The 18,740-nt window shown below is 35.2% G+C and overlaps 2 protein-coding genes across 6 annotated transcripts in view; one reads left to right on the top strand and one right to left on the bottom strand.

Annotated features, from left to right (window-relative positions):
• LRRN3 (leucine rich repeat neuronal 3) overlaps positions 1-17,080 on the bottom strand; it is a 30,906-nt gene extending 13,826 nt beyond the window's left edge. Inside the window, exon 1 of the mRNA XM_041471572.1 lies at positions 16,937-17,080. The gene's annotated coding sequence lies outside the window, so the exon portion shown is untranslated. The remainder of the gene's footprint in view (positions 1-16,936) is intronic.
• The window catches only part of IMMP2L (inner mitochondrial membrane peptidase subunit 2), a 407,353-nt gene that overhangs the window by 179,328 nt on the left and 209,285 nt on the right, over positions 1-18,740 (top strand). The gene's annotated exons all lie outside the window — the stretch shown is intronic.

Raw genomic sequence — 18,740 nt, 5'->3', positions numbered from 1 at the left:
GGAAGAGTACTTAGTGTCCTAGGTAAATTGTTTGGAGGCATAGAAAATGTGTAGGAAATCTCTAGATGCATGCTGAAGGTGATGACCTAGGTATTTTTTTTTAATCCTACATGCAATCTGCAGTATTTAAAACTATATATGTTGCTATAGTTGAGAAAAAAAAATATGCATATACCATGGAAGATTTTAAAACAGTGGACACAGGTATTTGAAAGGGTGTATTGACTTCTTAACTCATCCTTCCTTAGCTAGTAGATTGACCATCTAAAAAAAGAGATTAAGATGCTAAGATGTTTCTCTAAAGATATTAATTGGTCTTCTGTGGTGCACCAGTGCATAACAGGTAGTGCAGATTCTTTGAAAATAATTCACTTGATGGAGTTAGCTGATGCAGTGCACAAGCCAATACCAATAAAAAGGAATTGAGGGTTAATATGGTTAATCATAATATAAAGAGGTAAATGAGGATAATTCAGCTTTGGTGTGTGGTTTTGTTCTGTCAGTTCTTATACATGTGAACTGAATATATAGTTTAAGTTCTCTTGTAGTGTAATTATCCTTCCTTCAGGCATTAGTTGTCACCTTGTTTGATATTATAATGAATGGAAGTTATAAACCACCTGTCTGTCTCCTTGAAAATGACTTTGTGTCCTCTGTTAATGAGCTAGGAAATGTCACCTCAAGTTGTTTTAACATTCCTAATACAAAGAAAATAAAACATGGAAAGGATTTGAAGATCAAAGTCCATTGTGGTCCTTAGGTTTGTTTAAGTAGGCTTTGAACTGTCCTTATCATCCTATCCTGTGGTATGTGGGAAATGCAAACTTGAAAGTAAATCCAGATTTGGAAAATGGAGTGCAGAACACTGACAGATTTCTAATTCCTGTATTTTCAAACCTAGACCAATCAGGTTCCCTTTCCATTGCTGGTTGTGGACAATGATCCTGATGTGTTTCTGAAGTTTCAGTTCTGAATCTCTGGGAATGCAGTAATCTGCAGATAGTTAAAGGTTGAGATTATTCTGTGATTAAATGAATAGGCAAAGCATCACATCTGAATGGCTGAGAACTTGAAAAGTCCTGCAAACATTCCCTTGAAGGTGAAGAATGTTTTTTTCTGTCTCTTGGTATTCATGAGCAATAATGTGAGCAACGTCCAGGGAAGATGAAATAGCATTTGAAAGTTATAGAAGTAATGAGTAGAAAGTCGAGTAGTTATGAGGTGGAATAGCTTTGTTTGGCAGTCCTTCAGGAGCAGGCTTTTAGGACTTGCATTTCAAGTAGTAAGGCAAATACACTAAAGGCCATAAAAATGTTTGGTTTGAAAATTGGGTTTTAGTTTCATTATAATTCCCAGGTTGCTGTTAAAAATTAGAACTGAACGTAAATTGATAAGATACAAAGAATTTTGCTGCTTAATTGCCTTTTTTCTACAACATTTTAAATATTTTTTGGTATTAATAGAAGCCTATCTCAGAACAAAAATACTGAATATTTATTGAGAGGTGTTCTCTCCAAAGTCAGGATGTCTCAATCCTTTTTAATGTCCTTGTAGTTTATAGTCAGTCATCTGGATGCAGAAAACTGATATCCACTAGCCTAATGTTTTAATGAAAGATGGCATTTCTACTGCAGGTGGAGACATAGGTGCTCAGTAACAAACGCCTATAATTAGCTTGAAAGAAATAAAAATGGAAGACTACAATTACATGTTGACAAAGATAAGGCAAGGCTTGGTATTCCTTTGAACACTGTCGTGTAGTGATCTGCACCAGTCCAAAAATTTAGACTTCCCCCTATGTCAGATAAATAAGAATTCTCTTCTGTTAAAGCAGAAATGCTGTTGTTAATGTCCCCAAATACTTTCCTATATATAAACTGAATTTCTAGAACTGTTAAGGGAAAGGAGGCAACATTTATCTCCACTGAATTTGTAATAGAATGTAAAAGAAACTTACAGCAAAGTATTTTTGATGAATGGAAGGGTTTGTTTTGATTTATTTTGTTTTACTCTATAAATAAAGTAGTAGATCATACACAAATGTGATCCTTGAAATCCAATGGAAAGATAAATCAGCACATTGTAGTGAAAAAAAAATCTTTCTGGTTCATTTGCTTAATTGTGAAATAGCATATTTTTCAAGCTGTTATTAAGGTTTGAAGTTATTAACCTTCATTAGTTTGGTAATTAGTTTAGGCAGATTGTTTTGGAACAGGCTCATTCCTATCTTACTGCTATTGAGTCTGTAATACTTTTGTTATGAAAGTTGCTCTCGATGAATTTTTCACCATGGTTTTAATTGCTTTCTCTTTTAAAAATAATAATAGCTAAGCAGCATGAAACAGAATTTGTTTCACTGGAAGAAAAATCCTTAGTTCCAGAGGCTACCCGTGCTAGTTTGATATTTTAATGTTTACAAGTGTTAGGCTTCCATTCTGTGTGTTAGAGAAAGAACTTTCCAGGGTTACAAAACGATACCATACAAATACAGGTAATTCTTTGGGTCTATCAGGCAACATACTTTTAATGCAACAGTTCCAACAGTCTTTATTGTATATCCTTTTTTTACTTAAATATTCAAAATAATTAGCATCAAATTTCAGTGACTTCTGTCTGATGTGACAATATTCATGGGGGCACTGACACTCGCTGCAAAACTGCATCTTCATAAAGTAGGCATTGTCAGAGTAAAAAATAAAATTTCTATGTCTGGCTGCAGGAAAGGAGGATACAGACAGAGCATTCTGCAGTATGGGCATGTGTCAGAATCCAGCTGAGGTTAATTGTGGTCTCATTTAATTTTGTGCCTGCAAAATATTCGGAATATTTATTGACTGGAAATCAACTTAAAGTAGCTCCATGCCTTTCACATCCTGATTTGTGGGATGCTGCTATGTATCATTCATTATATTCATAGTCTTCCTGCCAGCCAGGTTCAGAGTTTAAAAGAAATACATTTGATAAAAAAATTTGTCAAAGTATTCAGAATGACTATGATTTTCTTAAATCTACTATTTTTAATCTGATCATCTCAGTTGCACCTTATGTTTGTAAATTATTGCATTTAATTGTTGATTTATGCTAAAAGGATTAGGTACAAACAGGTTTTGTCTGCTAGAGGCAGACAGGAGAGTAAGATGTGGGCAATGAGAAGGGTTGGGGTTTTTTCCTGCTTTCCATTCTCTTGGTCACCATATTTGGAAGTTAACTGAGTTGGAAGTAAAACCAAATTGATGTTAATTCTAATTCTGTACCAAGCAGTGATTTCTAGCACTTCTCATAAAAAGAAACATTTGTTGCTTTGTCCTTTGAGGGCTTTTTTTCCACTCAGACTAAGGCTCTCTTCCTAATGGCTGTTTGGGGACCCATGTGGGAAGAAATAGACTTAGTCCTTTAGACCTAAAAGAGATTAATGAAACCAGCATTCACGATGCCATCAACCTGTTACAAGAGCTCAGTTTTTATCACACATAATCTTAAAGGTCTCAAATTCTAGGCCAAGCTCCATGTCTCTTTGGGTTATTGGTGTTTCCCACTTTCTGCAGTGTGCTGTCATGTGTACTAGATTTCATTTACCAGTTCTTGATTGCAATAGTTAACTGTATGTTTTTTTTCAACACTTTTTCTTTTTTCCATGTAACCAGTCCAAAAAAGACACGTTTATTTGTTATTTGATATTCTGAGTTAACTGTTACCTCTGTGTAATACTTTATGTTAGAGGTACTTTCAGAGCAAATGACTCACTTTTCTTAACTGTTGCTTATGAACTTTGTTGAATCCAAGCCAGAATATGTTTTACAGCTGAACAATTTCAAGTAATAGACTCAGAATTCATTTTGCACAGTTTTTTGTGTGAACACAGATTTATTCCTGCAAACAAATTTGAAAAGCAGAAAAATAAAAAAGCAAATATGATTCAGAATGTCTGGAATCTGAATGCAATGTAACTTGTCCAAAAATCCTTAGCAATTTTTTAGATGTTTATATTTCTATGTTACAGACATAAGTTCTAAATATACCAAGAATACTTCTAGAACTACTTGTAAACTATTTATTGCATTCTTAAATGCAAGGAATTTTAACAGAATGATCCAGTGCACAGTGTTTTCTTTCTGCTGAGGGATGCTTTTTATGCCACTTAGGAAAGGCCATTAATTCCTGAGGGCTCAATTGTGTCTGGTTAGGCATAGATTGTAGAATTGTGTGGTGATGAGCTTCATTTTCTAAGATAACCACATGGACATAGAGTGCCTCTGGGGCTTAGGCTTGTACAGTCACAAAACCCTTATCTTTCTGAGATAACCACATTGACCTACAATGCCTTTGGCTGTGAAAATGGTGGATTTGAGGACAGGAACTTCAAAAAGGAGGTCTCAAACCTCATTAATGGTATGAAAGGCAAAAATCATCACAAGCCACACTTTTCCATATATGCAATAAGATTTCTGACTGCTCTTTCCTCTCTGCCTTCTGTCAGAGATCTAGTCAACAACCAGGTCAAATTTACATCAGTTTGTTTCTAGTGTTAAAAATAAAAATGAATTTCTATTAAACCAAAGGATATCATAATAAAGAATCTACTCTGTCATTCATTGATAAGAAAAGTATTGCACAGACAAATCATCAGGAGGGTTCATTATAGACACAAAATTGTTGCTTTCTCATCTTGAAACAACAAGCTTGTGGCCCTGACATTTAATCAGAGCAAGAATGGCATTTATTGAATCTCACATTCACTGAGTCTCAAATTAAGGTGACTTATTAAGGCAAATAAACTGCAAAATACTAATTTTTTTACATATTTTTCTTTTATTAGTTTCTGTGCTTGTTTTTTCACTTGAAGGTGTGCTCAAGTCATCCATAGAGTGACTTGTAAAAAAATTTCTTTCTGTCCCTTTTATCACATATATTTAATATACTTATTTTACCTGTTTATCTATCTAGACCAATATAAGGCAAACCAAATGCAGGATTTTGTTTAAAAATAAAGATAATTATTTTTAGACTTATACCAATAATAGCTTAGTATTTGTTTCTCTTGAAAGTGTCCTTAAAGCAGGTATTGTTTATATAAGACCTAAAGTAAGTAACAGATGGAGAGCTAGCACTGACTCAAATGCTTCCATACAGATAGACTGTACAACATGAAACCTCTGTGATGGTGACTGGCATTGCATATCTGTACCCAGTGTGCCTAAATGTAATGAAATGGTCATAAATTCTCATAAGTTGATTTGGTGCACTAAAATAACTAATATAACTAACAATTAATCTGAATATTTCTTGGTAGAAATTAAATTTTATCTAGTATTTTACTTGTAATAGAGGTATAGATTTAGAAGTAGTAGATTTACTCTACTTTTATTTGAAATAGAGGTATAGATTACAGTTTATTGGTATTTACATCCTTGGTAATTATTTTGCATCTCACTATAAAAAACAAAGTTGAATATATGCATGACATATAAGAATTGCCATTAAGCAAATTATTCTGAATTAATGTTTTGCCACTCTATGCTATGCAAAACAAATTTTCCCCAATTAATTTACAATTGATTACTCTGTAGTATGTCCCAAGGGAATGCAGAAAAGGTCTGTTTATATGTTGCCTGCTATTGTATTTCTGTAGTTTGATTAAACCAAACATCACAAGAATCCAAAGGGAAGCATATGCTCATAGCAGTAATGTCTGAGGCACTTTGAGTTTGAATGCTTCCCAAAGCCTAAATACAGAATTAGCCTCTATTAGTTTACCCTTCCAATCCAAGATGATGCTGCCACCCCTGTTCAAAACTTCTAACCTGTTCAGGAGTTATACATGTGCTCTTGTTTTGCTTGTCAATCTAAGGCTATAATTTGCAGTTTTAGCTACATGCCAAAATCCTCACCCTGATAACCACAGGAAAAATGTATCTGGGCTTATTTTCTTCTGCTAAGATGTTCCTTAGTTTTTGTATTCTTTTCAGGTATGCGATGATATAGAAGTCAGCAGAGATAAGTAAAACAGGCAGAGCAGCATTTACTGGTTAGAGTTTGTGAAAATAGCTAGCAGGAAGAATACTCAAACATACAAATGCTTATGTAAATCCAAAGACGTTTTAATTTTTGATTATTCTGTTTCAAGTACAAATTTAGAAATACTTTTATTATCTTAATGGCCAAAGTTGTGTATTTGGAATGAGGAGTGAGGATGTAACCAAGTATTTTCCTCTATTCTATTAAAAATATTTTCATGTGGAAACCAGAAAAGAAATTACTGGAAGATTGGAAAAAAATGCTTAACATTGACCTATAAACTATAAATTATGAGTCGTGGCTTGGTTCCTGTGCAGACTGCTTGGATAAAGGCCTGTGTCTAGGACCAGCGGCTGTGGATCTCCCAGGGACACAGAGACTCCTTTCCAGGCTTCAAAAGTGAAAGAGTGACAGAGTTTTTCTTAAGATATGTTCATTAATGGCTAACTAAAGCTGACTCCCTTTTTATAATTCTGGTTATTTTGTACTACATTACAAGACATCTCCTCATAAATTATATAGGGCCTAGACACGTAACAAGGAGTTCTGCATTTTGGGGAGGCAGGGCATATAATTAATGAGCAACTGCAAAATCCTTTAACTCTTACTTTGAACTAAATCTTAACCTTTAACAGATTATGAGAATCTGATTTCTTCATAATGATTGTCATAGAATTATCACAGAATCATAGAATAATTTGGGTTTAAAGGGATGTTAAAGATCATCTTATTTCTAACCCCTCCCACCATGGGCAGAGACACCTTTCACTACACCAGGTTGCTCAGGTCCCTATTACGCTTTGGAAGATGATATCCTATAAATCATGTAAGTAGTTTTGAAGTCTTTACCATTTGCTATAGATTTCTACTAGAACTGTACTAAAAAAAGAATGCAGAAAACAACTATCAGGTTGGACAGAGTATACATTTTTCTGCATACAGCTCCAAATCTTTGTTTTCAATTTTCACATAAACCATAAACAAAATGAGTTTGCAAAATACGTACAATACTATTTCTTGAATATGCTTTCTTAAAACTTTCAGAAAATACATGGACATGCTGGCACATGAAGTTCTGAATTCTCTATGGTGCTGAGAGATCCTAATAGAAGTGCACAATATTATTCTTTTATAGGCTGCTCTGTACCTCAGAAATAAACTGAGTAACATGTGGCAGTTGCTAGGGTAACCAGTTTTTGCATTTTGCAGAAAAAGTCCAAGAATAAAACACATGTAAATTGGCAGTGTGGAAAGCAGTATCATATACAGTCTCATATTCTCAATTTGTTCTTTATGGTTTTCCTCTATATTATTTACATAACAATGAATTATATCTGCTTCATCTTTTACTTTGAGTCTCCCATACACTTGTATTTTGCATGGCTATGAAAGGCATTTAAGCTTTCAACTGCTAAGCTTAAACTGGTTTTTGCCCTGTCAAACTATCTAGATTTACTGTCAATAAGGTATAGCTGTGGTTGCAGTAAGTGCTGATCATGTTTGCTGTGTATGATTATCAGGGCATGTAAACAGAAATTAAATTGAATTTTAAAAGTTGTCCTTCGCACTTAAATATGATTTCCTGTAATTGTTCAAATTATTCAAATTCCTTTAAGCATCTATTTTGACTATGATAGTCTGAGTTAAAAGCCAACAGGCATTTAGAACAAGATTTTATTCTCACAAGAGTCCTATTTAGGACTAAACTGGAATTCCTTTTAAAGCAAACCTTTTTGTGCTTGTTTTCAAAAATGTTTGTTAGTAAATTCTGCAAATTGCTGCATAACAAGAAACGCATCCTTGTTACAAGAAGAAATAATTTTATAATGAATCATTAACGTTTTGAGTTACATTCAAATACTAAACCTAGTGAATGCCAACAAGCACACTTTGTCTGGCAGATGTAATGGTCATAGATAAACATAGACTATATAGCCTATTATTTTGTTGAAATTCTTCTTCTAAGACTTTTTTGTTTTTCATACCTTTGAGTTTAGAGTATTCCTGTGCTAGAATATTTACTTAGGGGGTTGCTACAATACCAGTGATAAATATAAGCAATATAATTTACTTTTATTCAGAAACATTTTTCTTTAAAAACATTATCAAATTATACCTTTTATCCATGCTAAAGAATAGAAATGCAATCTGTCTGCATGGGATGGTTCTAATATGAGAAAAATGCTTTAATGGCCTTCCTTTAGACTTAGTACTAAGTAAAACTCATGACAATGGTTTTATGCACATGCAGAACTAGGAACAGAAAGGGCTGTCTTATGTTGTCTACTGATAAGATTAGAGCAAAGTCTGGAATTTAGTGCTGCAGCTTATTTCTGTCCTGCTTTACACTCCATGGCTTCCGTGAGGTTACCGGTATTATTATTGTGTGGTTCTAGTTTGTTGTCCTTTGCACATTGCTCTTTTCAAAATTAGGACTTATAGGGCATCCACTTAATCATCTGTAAAAGAGTACTCTACATTTTAGGCAAATTTAATTGACAAATTAGTGTTTCTTAAATTACTCTGGTAGAGTATCTTGATAATCTTGATATTGGAGTAAGTAATCTTGATATTGACGATAACTATGGAAACTCAGCATAAACAACACCTTCACACTGGCAAAACCACTTCTCATGAAACTCATTGCATGTTTATAACATGTAAAGAGTGAAACAGTTTAAGTACATTCACAACATGAGGTAAAATACCACGCTAGGAAGTTAAAACCAAAGTTTAGCACTTAATATGAAGTGGTTATTATGCTAACTCTAATTCCTGATTGCTGAAGCTGTATTTTTGAAGCTGTGTATAAAACTGTAGTGTATTCAGTCCCAGATCTGTGGAAAACACTGAACACCTGGCTGAGCAGAAATAGAGAGATTACAAATTAAGATGGTAATGTTTCAGGGAATCATGCTTCTCTCTTCCTAGAAAATAGTTGCTTTCTGTTAACTGAATAAATATAGTGTGTTATATTAAAATTTTTAAACAAGCTGGTAAGACATTTGAACCATTTTTAGTGTCCTGTTGGGATTTCTTTGAATTACTCTTTGCTGCTACCTATTCTTGTAGGTAACAGCAAAGCAAATACTGCCTCATGACCAAATGGAGTTTTATTTCCTTCAGCAGTCCAGTAGACTGTCTGCCTTTTCAGAATTTTCAGCTCCATACAACTAGCTCAGAGACCGATTGAACAGTGCCCTTCACCTCTAGTAACATCTAAATTGCTCTCATGTGATGCAGTCACACCAAGACATCTGAGCAGGCTGCGATGGCAGTGGTGCTGTGTGTCGTTACCCAAGGCAGTGATGGCAGAGGAAGAAAGCCTTTCTATTGAGAGAATCATCATGGGAGAGTCAAGTGGAAGGGACCTCAGGAGCTCTTTAGTCCATCCTCCCACTCAAAGCAAAGTTTGCTCTTATGCCAGACGAGCTCATGGAAGGTAAAAATCAAACTGGAGTTTCTTACTACTTGCAAATCTTGTTCTTTGACCATTCCCTTGCAAGCAGATCATGGTGAATTCAATATTGTACTTTGACATGCCAAACAAAATTTATTTCAAAGCAATGCTAATGCAAATTTAATTTTCTGGAATTGAACATTTTCCTCAGCCCTGAGCATTGATTACTCTTTATTGAAAAAATAAATATCTACATTGTAATTAATGATGGAGTAGATGGCTTTAACAGAATTTGTTCAGACTTTCTGAAAGTTTGGCTAACCTCTAGGTGAGACATTAAATAGTAGTATAGTGGATTTATGCCACAACTTTTAATGTGCTTATAGTAACATTAAATCAATTTCCTACTGCTATAGTAGTTGTAAATGGGTAGACTACAATCTCAACATAACCATTATAGTTTTCCTGAAATATTTGTGCCAGGCACAGATATTGTGTGTTTATTTAAATATTTTATAATTTTTTCTTAATTTTTTATGTTTTCTATACCTGTTGCTAGGATTGACATAATGGCATACCAACACAAGATGCTTTTTGAAGAACTGATATATAAACCAAATTTAAAACAAAGTAGAGATTACAAATACTTAATCCACATTCACCTGAGATAAATGGAGATTTTTTGCTCCTTTTTGTGAAATTTTAGTAAACTTCAGAAGCTGTCTGAGCAGTAATGAGAATAACATTTGAAAATCAGCAAGTTTATGGATTTTTCAACCCTTAAAAGAGCAAAGGCTATTTCAGTATGGAGCAGAAGGCCAGGACCTCCAAGTATGCAAATTCCAGATATGTGGATCTATATACTTTGCTTGAACCGAAATCACCAAATAACTAAATTTACTTAATAATTTTGACAATATATAGGTATATATAGGTAATTTAAGATTTCACTATTTAAAATGGTATATAATTTTAGTTATCTATTCTAGTTACAGTTTACTGTTAAATGATACCTGCTGAAGGCAGTATTTAAATGCCTAATAAAGGCACTTGCATCTGCATTGCCTTGAGTAGCCTCATTAAAATTACTCTATGCACTAAATATCCAAGGTGATTGCTTCCTATCAGAGAGAGTGTGGGGCTTTATAATGTGTGTCCAAACATGAGTTTTATCCTTGGGAGGAAGTGAGAAATGCAGAAATATTTCTGGGCAGTTCCTCAGATTGACTGGCTCTTCTTTCTGCCCAGGAAAGAGCTCAGCAGTTTGGCTGCTGCTGGTGGAAGACAGAGTACTTTTCCTTATTTTCTGGAGCTTAGAGTTTGGAATCTAACCCTGAAATAGTATGCTGAATATCCTTTTTGTCTCTTATTTTACAATAAAAATAAAATGACTGAAAGTGTGTTTGTCTGACAAAATATTGATGACTGGATAATCTGTATCAAAGTAACATTCAGAAGAATATGTTATGTGAATTATACAAGCTGGGTGAAATTGCTATTCAGACAAACATTTCTAGCTTAACAGATCATTATATTTGCAATTTCTTCATTTTGTCTTCCCTCACCTCATAAGGATACCTCTATAAACTGGTATAATCATTATTAATCATTCCATTTCTCTCAAGTGCTGTTGAGTTTTAGCCTTGTATTGGGCTTACCAGCAAGTAACTGGCCAAAATGAAAGAGAAAAATTACTGCATTGTGAGAGTGTGATGAAATAGGGGCTCTACAGTCTCAGCTGTCATTTCAGAAAGTTAACATGGTGCATCTTGTGTAAAAAAGAAGTATATGTTCAAAATGATGTAATACACATCATATATCTAGGATAATCTTTTAGTGTTATACTTAGGAGGATAACCTAAGTACCTGTGTTTTGTTATAAAATGATATGGAGTTGTGCAGATAATGTCCCTCAAGCTACAGTGGTAATGAAGCACCACTTGGCTGTAATTATAGTTTTCATACTGAAAGGCTTTTTTTTTTTTTTTTTTTTTTTTGTTTAGAATTTGACAAGAGAAAATACTGTATTTCATAAATTGATTGAATTGTTTCAGAACATCCTTTTGCAGTGCAGAGGGAGGAAGAATTTTTACAGCACTGCCTGATTTCTGTATGGAACACACAAAAGAGAGCAGTTTAGTATTATGCAGTGGGTTTGGAGCTGTTGTTACACAGAAAAGTTTTTCTCTGGAAGACTCAGCTCCCTTGTGAACCTTGACCAGTGTGGGCTCTCCTGTCTCTCAGCTCCTTCCGTGGCATACAACATGGAGCCAGCTGGGGTGAGGAGCTCACTTCTGCACTTTGGTGGAAATCTGCACTGCACTGTACTGCGCTGGGGTGAATTAGTGCACTGTTAAGTGTCATCTGCAAAAATTGCTGATGTTTGACATGACCTCTAGAGAAAGCTGCTTTCCAGAGGGGAGAGGAAGTTCAGTGACTTGAGAGAACTTGGCAACAGGAATGAGCTTGGGGTGAAGAAACAAATGTGTCTCTCTAGTCTTTCTATTTATAGCTACTGTGACACTAGCTAAAATCTTTGAGAAAGTTTCTGTTTTCACATAAATTATTCCTGTCAAGATGAAAAATTTTATTAGGTCTTTAGGTACTGAATAAATCACATAAATATGATATAAATAATGGCACATATATATCTGTTTTCAGCAGAGATATGCTACTGTTGTAAAGTAGGAGACATTTGTATTTATCCTTATTCAGGGAACGAGTCCCATAATTGTGCTTATTTAAATGCCTCCCAAATCTGGTATATATTTCTCATTCTAGTTCAAATAAGAATGACTTTTTGTTTTAGCACCATGATAAAACTAACCAAGCCAGTTTCCTTTAACCTCTCAACACCACACCAGAAGAGCCCTAGCAATGTCTGACCATCATGCTGCCTTTTAGAGAGGCTGAGAGTAATCTTTTCTTATACAGGGTGATGGTATAATAGCATAGAGCACTATGGTGATTTAAAAAAATGTCTCAATGCACAACTTTGCTCTTCATTGTGTGTTCTATTACACCACATTTTTGTTTCATTATTCCATAATTTATTGAATAGGTAATTTCTGTAATTGTCTGATCCCTAGACATATAATTGTATAAAAAATATTTTTTCTTGTTTCTTTCATACTAGTAACTGGATGCTCAGGGATTTTTGGTACAGCTAAACTTATGACTTGTACCTTTTTTATGCCAAATGTTATGGAGAATTTAAAGTATTTCCTGGCAGACTGGTTGCTATTTGCATAACAAGTAATGTCTATTAAAATACTCTTGGGGTAACACTAATAATCAGTAGATATTAAAAAAAAAAATATTCCCTGCAGCATTTTATTCTGCTTTGCAGTGTTTACCTCTAAATACAGATTCTTATTCAGGAAAGAGAAAAGCTAAATGATTTCTTTTGTGCCAGTGTTGTCAAAAAGCATTTCCCAGTTTGACTGAGACTGTGGGAGCACTAAAGAGGCAGAAATTCTTTTCTACTCTAATACAGAGGTCAGTACAGTTAACCTACTATTACATTTAGGGCAGATATTTTAATGATTTCCATAAATACAACAACTGAATAGAAACAATGTGAATACAGAGATCTTATTTCTCATTTCCTTTCAATTAGACCATTGCTGCTTGTGGCCAAGCTGAAAGAGACTTGAGATAAATCTTTTGTGAAAAAGCAGTATTTCTAAATGAAGGATAATGGTTTCGAGGATATGCTATATAAATTTGTGTTTATAAAATGAAACTTCCCCTTTGTTTTAATGTCTGCATTTGTTTTTGCTTTGAAGAAAAGTAAGTAGTTTGGTAAATGCTAGGGGTCAGAGCATGCCTGTAACTTGTCTTATGGTTGATGTTCCATGTATAAAGAATATGAAATCCTGTTGGGACAGAATTGGATCAATCAAAATTGTAAAAGTAGTTTGTATTTGGCCCTCATGAAAATTCTCTTTTTCACAAGGTGTCACATTCAGCTACTCCATAAAGAACCCAATGTGAAATAATCTTATTGACATCCATACTGGATCTTTCTCTGGTGTAGATGAGTATAGCTCCATGGGCTGTGCTAATAAACATTTATCAGTTCAGTTCAGTTGAGGATATGACTTTATTGAGGAAAAATTGATGAAATAATTTATAGATTTTGTGTATAGCACTGAAGGTCATACTGTTTATTTAAATAAGTTCTTTATGAACTACACCATTTCACAATAATGGCTTTTAACAGTTTGTGGACTGGTCAGTTAAATAAGTAAAAGGCACAGTAATTCCTTTTTACAGTTACATTACAGTTTTAATGAGAAACATTGATTTTTCTCTTAATACTAATGTGTATAATGACCTTTCTAATGACATCTGTCACTACTGTTTCTTCTCAAATTCTACTGGCATTTTCTTTTAGTGAAGCAAAGGATTTTAATTGGTTGTTGTGTTGTTAGAATGAGAATTAGTATTCTTTTAAAGTAGTGTGAAGGCTTGTAGAAGTCATATTCTGTTAAAAAAAAAACAATTAGAAGCTGTCTGATTTTTGATCTTCAGAAAAATTTTAGAAACTTTCCATTCCTTTGTCTTCAGAAAATAGTTACTTGAGTGCTACATGTGAAATTGGTTTTTCATTGTCAGTTTTTGCTTCTTGATATTAAGTAGAGTTTGTGGAATTTGACATGGAAGAGTATGCTATGGTAGTTTCTGACAATGTCTCTCTCAAGAGTTTTGTTTTCCTTCAGCTTTTAATGGTACTATCTGAAGAAAGGACATATGAATGAACTAAAACCGTAATGTACCGTGAAACGCTAAAACTATCTATATGTAGTTCAAAAAAGGTGTAACTTCTCTGTGGTGACTTTTTTTCAATTGAAGATAGAGCTGTCTTGAAAAAGTCTTTTGTTTTCTACTGCTTATCTTATTCTATTGCTTTAATATTCTAAAACTTGGCTATTAAATACCAGTCTAATTAAGAGTGATTGTCAGCAAGCAGCAAAGCTTTTGGCTAGCTTGTAATTGTTAATACAATAAAGGTTGTGGGTGAGAGTCAAAGAAAGTGGCTCCAACACTCCTAAATGGTTTGCTCTCTCTTGCAAATACTTAGTTTTGTTTTCTAGTGACAAAGGACAAGTGATTACAAGTGAAAAGCAGGATGTGAGTATTTCCATAAGATGCTCAATCTTGATCATTTACCAAAGATTATACATTATATTTTTGATCTGCATTACGGGCAGCAATGTTGCTTAGTTGATCTGTTCTAATTCAGGTGCAAAAATGAAGTACTCACCCACTTCAGGGTACTCCAAGCAGGCATGTTCTGCTCAGAACTGCCACCCTAAAAGACGGGACTTCAGGGTTACCATAACAACATCAGCCAGTCGTTGGCTGACACTACAACATTTGAGGGAGTATTAACCAAAATACAGCCACCATACATTTTGCCTGCTTTGCTGGTTAAGAATGTCTATGCTGTGTAGAGAAGCTTCATCTACAGCATATGTTTTCTGTACATGTATGATTGAAATGGCCACATTTTTCTGAAGCTTTTTGGCATAGCTATATAATATTTTGAAGTAGCACATTAGAGTATATGTGGCAAAACCCAAGATGCATTTCTGTAAAGTTACTCATATTTACTTATTTTCTACATTAAAAATGAATGAGGATAAACATTCAGAAGAGCTGAGAAGCTACTGAGGCATGTAGAAAAAGTTTCCTCTGAGTAGTCCTTTACAGATAGCATGAAGAGATCAGAATCAGGTTTTGTCTACTTATTTTATAGCACATTTTGTAAAAATCCAAACGAGGAGCTGGAAATGCTTGTTGTGCACATGCAGCGTGAATGACAACAGGATATTTAATTAATTAGAGCAGAGATTGTGTTTCATATAACAAAATAAGTCAGCTTGCTTTAAACAGGTTTCACAGGCCACCTAAAATAGAGGAAGCAAGCTTGCCAATAGCAGGAGCTAATGCTTCAGTACCTTTCATTTTGTACTCTGAAAAGAAAGCCTCTTCTTAAGCTCATTCATTTTCCAGAGGGAATGTCGAATGCTGTGGCATATTGTCAGAGCTGCTTTATTGTCACCATTTACAAAGGTCACCTGAATTAATTGACTTCTTACCATTCGTATTGTTAAGCTACCCATTTCCTGACATTTTTGGAAAGGTGACAGACTTAAAGCCAGTGGCTATCTGTTGATGGTTCTTTCACAATTTATTTCTCAGAACACAGCAGCTCTAAAATTACAAGCAAATAATTACATTGGTACAAATGAACAGAATCTTTATGATGTTCTCCAGAGTTCACAGGAGTGAGGGGGCTGAAGGGAGAAAACGGGGTATGAGGAATAATCAAAATACTGAGTTGTTTTTAATACAGATGTAGTACTCTAAAAAGCAAACAAAAGCATACAGAAAGATGCAGATTGTATTTTTTTTTCACTTTGAAGCATGCATTAGAGGGCTAACCTGTCCTTTTTATGGTGTAAAGTAAAATCTATCTCTGTCTTTCACTGATGCATGAATCATAGATCCATGCTGATGCACTTTACCAAATGTGTTTTCATCTAAATGATACTGAGGTGCTCTGATACTGCATGGAAGAAATGACATACACATGCATAAGCACAAGCACATTAGACAGCTGTAGAGCTAGCCTGGAATTTTAAGTTGATTAAATTGGTTAAATAGAAAATCACTGATATTTTTCTAGCCCCCTGCATTTGCTGCCTTCTCCTTCCCCCTGTGTTGGGTTCTCTTTCTCACCAGCAGTGCTGGGCAAAAACTCCAGCTAGACATGTGGAAACAAAGACATGGAAAGCAGAGACAAACAGTTCTGAGCTTTGCTATACTAAAACAGGCAAACCTTTTATAGTGATGGATTAAAACACTCTCCTTCCATGTAAACAGAGGCACCCTGCTGAGATCCTGTTAATTACCAAAGAAGATTAGAACTCCTCTGCTTAATGTGATCGTTTTTACCTAACGCGTCAGTTCCAGCTGCATCAGTAATCAGACATTCACAGTGTCCCTTCTGACTGGAAAGGGGATGTTTTTAAGCGAAGTCATTTGCCACAATCCTTAAGATGTAGCCTGGCAGAAATTCAATAACTGTTTGTGATATGCTCATTCAGCCTCATTGCTCAGTGGTTTTTAGGTCTTGACATAAACAGCATTTCCCTTAATCCTAGCACTGGAGAGAAGAAAGGAGGCTGTCCTGTATTTTGTTTTATTGGTTTCAAAACACAGAGCAAGTGTTTAATTTGATATTGCCTCTGAAACATCAGTGGAAACATTCTTCTTTTATATTTTTTTCTCCTTTGATGTTCTTTCAAGCTAACAGATGCACAAGTCTAATACTATTGCAAGCATATTTAGATTATCTCTGGCATAAAGAGCATATTGCATTTGCATTTCTGTTCAGAAAGTAGTATGTGAAAATACACTAATAAAATAACTTCACAAAAAGAAGAAAGGGGAAAGAGTCTAGAAGTTAGATAAAAGTCAGGGTAAAATTGAAAATAAAGAGGAACTTACCCTATAATAAGAGTAGTTTCAGAGCTGGAGGAGTTCTTGCATCTCAGTAATTTTGAATCCTTAGTTCAGGTAGCGACATACTTGTATTAAAGCCAGAGTCTGTATAGATGAGCACACATGTACGTGTGGGTGTGAGTCGGTGTGCATGCGTGTGTCTAACAGTCTGTAATACAGAGATGTATCTACTGATATCCTACAACACGAGAGACTCTCCGTGCTGCCAGCTGAGATCCCTTGCGTTTGCCAGGCGCTGTTGCTGCCTGCCTGTCTGAGGCTCGCAATCCAGCGGAGAGAGAAAGGCGGGGGAGAGAGCAGCTCGCTAGCTGCTCTTATTTCTCCTTGTTTCCATGGTGGTTAGCGGAGCATGGCTCCGGCGCTCGGCTGTCACACTGACACGGCGCTGCTGTTCAGCGGTCATTAATAGCGGAGCCGCTGCGCTCCCCGGGGAGCGGCGCTGCCGCGGCGCGCCCAGATGCGCGCGGTACGCGCGGCTGCGCGGCCGCGGGAAGATGTCTGCTGCGTGACAGCGCTGCTGCTCGGGGACGGAGCGCCAGAGCAGCCCGGCAACGCGCCCAGACAGCTCTTCCGATCTCTGGGAGCTGCAGGGCATGCTTTCTGTCTGTGCAGAACAGATTGGGAGGTCCACATTTTCTAGCCCCACTCCTCTTTTTTATTTTTTTTTTTTTCCTTTAAGGGCTGTTATCTGTACTCAGAACAACTTATTAGAGATCACTGAAGTTGTGCAAAGGCTGCTGTAGTTCAGAGGATGCTGTATGATGAAACCATTCAGGAAGAATGTGTTGTGCCTTGCCCCCAGTTTTGGTGCCATTTTTTTTTTTTTTTTTTAAGCTTAAGACAGGAAAAGATTTTACATATTCTTCCTCTTCCAAATTTTGTCAAATATTACATTTTACTACCTGTGCTTATCAGTAGAAAGCAAGAGCAGTAATACATCTTCCTGAGAAATAAAATTTAAAAATTAACTCGGAAAGGGGTTGGTTAAATAAGAAGTCAGTTTCTCTCAATCTCTCTCTGCTTGAGTCTGTCTTTTATGGCTATCCAATTTTATAAACAATAGGATGCCCAGATTTTTCCTTCCCTTTCTTTCTTCTTTTTCCCTTTATGCCGTGCTATTTGGTGAATGATTTGTTTTTTCACCTGTTTATTCTGTGTGAATAAAAGGGCATGACCTTTTATTCATGACCAAAGGGCATACAAACTATGAAGGTTTTAAAAACTGTAGAATAATTTGTGATTATCATCACCCCTTCTTCTAGGTATACAGAACAATAAATTACATAGATGTCGTTAAGAAAAGGTTTTTTTATCATATATACTCTGTATATAAAATCAATAACTTTATAATAGGATATGATTAATAATAAAGCACAAAGAATTGGTTATCAACAGGTCAAAAAGAAGAAAATGTTGGATCTCTTGTGTGAATTCAATCCCACACCCCTGAGCAAGTCAGGCCACCCTCTAGTGGACTGAAGTGAGATGTAGTTCTCATTTCACACTCATCTGCTTTGAAGAAAGGCTCACAATCTTGTCTAATAACACTTTGAATATTTTCTGAAGATCAGTAAATGGTGTGAATTAATGTAGTTTTTGCTACAGCAATAGCAACAAAATTTTACAAAAAAAATGGTTGCTATTTTGTGAATACTGAGTCTTATCTCAGTTCACTTTGGATCAGATCTTGGATTGCATTATTGTTGTTTTTATTTGGTAAGAAAATAATTTTATCCTTCATAAAATCACTTATTATGAAAATTGAATTAAATGAAAGCTACCATTCTGA

Source organism: Pyrgilauda ruficollis, unplaced genomic scaffold (genome assembly GCF_017590135.1).
Source record: "Pyrgilauda ruficollis isolate IOZ18807 unplaced genomic scaffold, ASM1759013v1 scaffold27, whole genome shotgun sequence".
Classification (NCBI taxonomy): Eukaryota; Metazoa; Chordata; class Aves; order Passeriformes; family Passeridae; genus Pyrgilauda; species Pyrgilauda ruficollis.
Note: the sequence above shows the minus strand (reverse complement) of the source record. Positions and strands in the feature narration are given on the sequence as shown.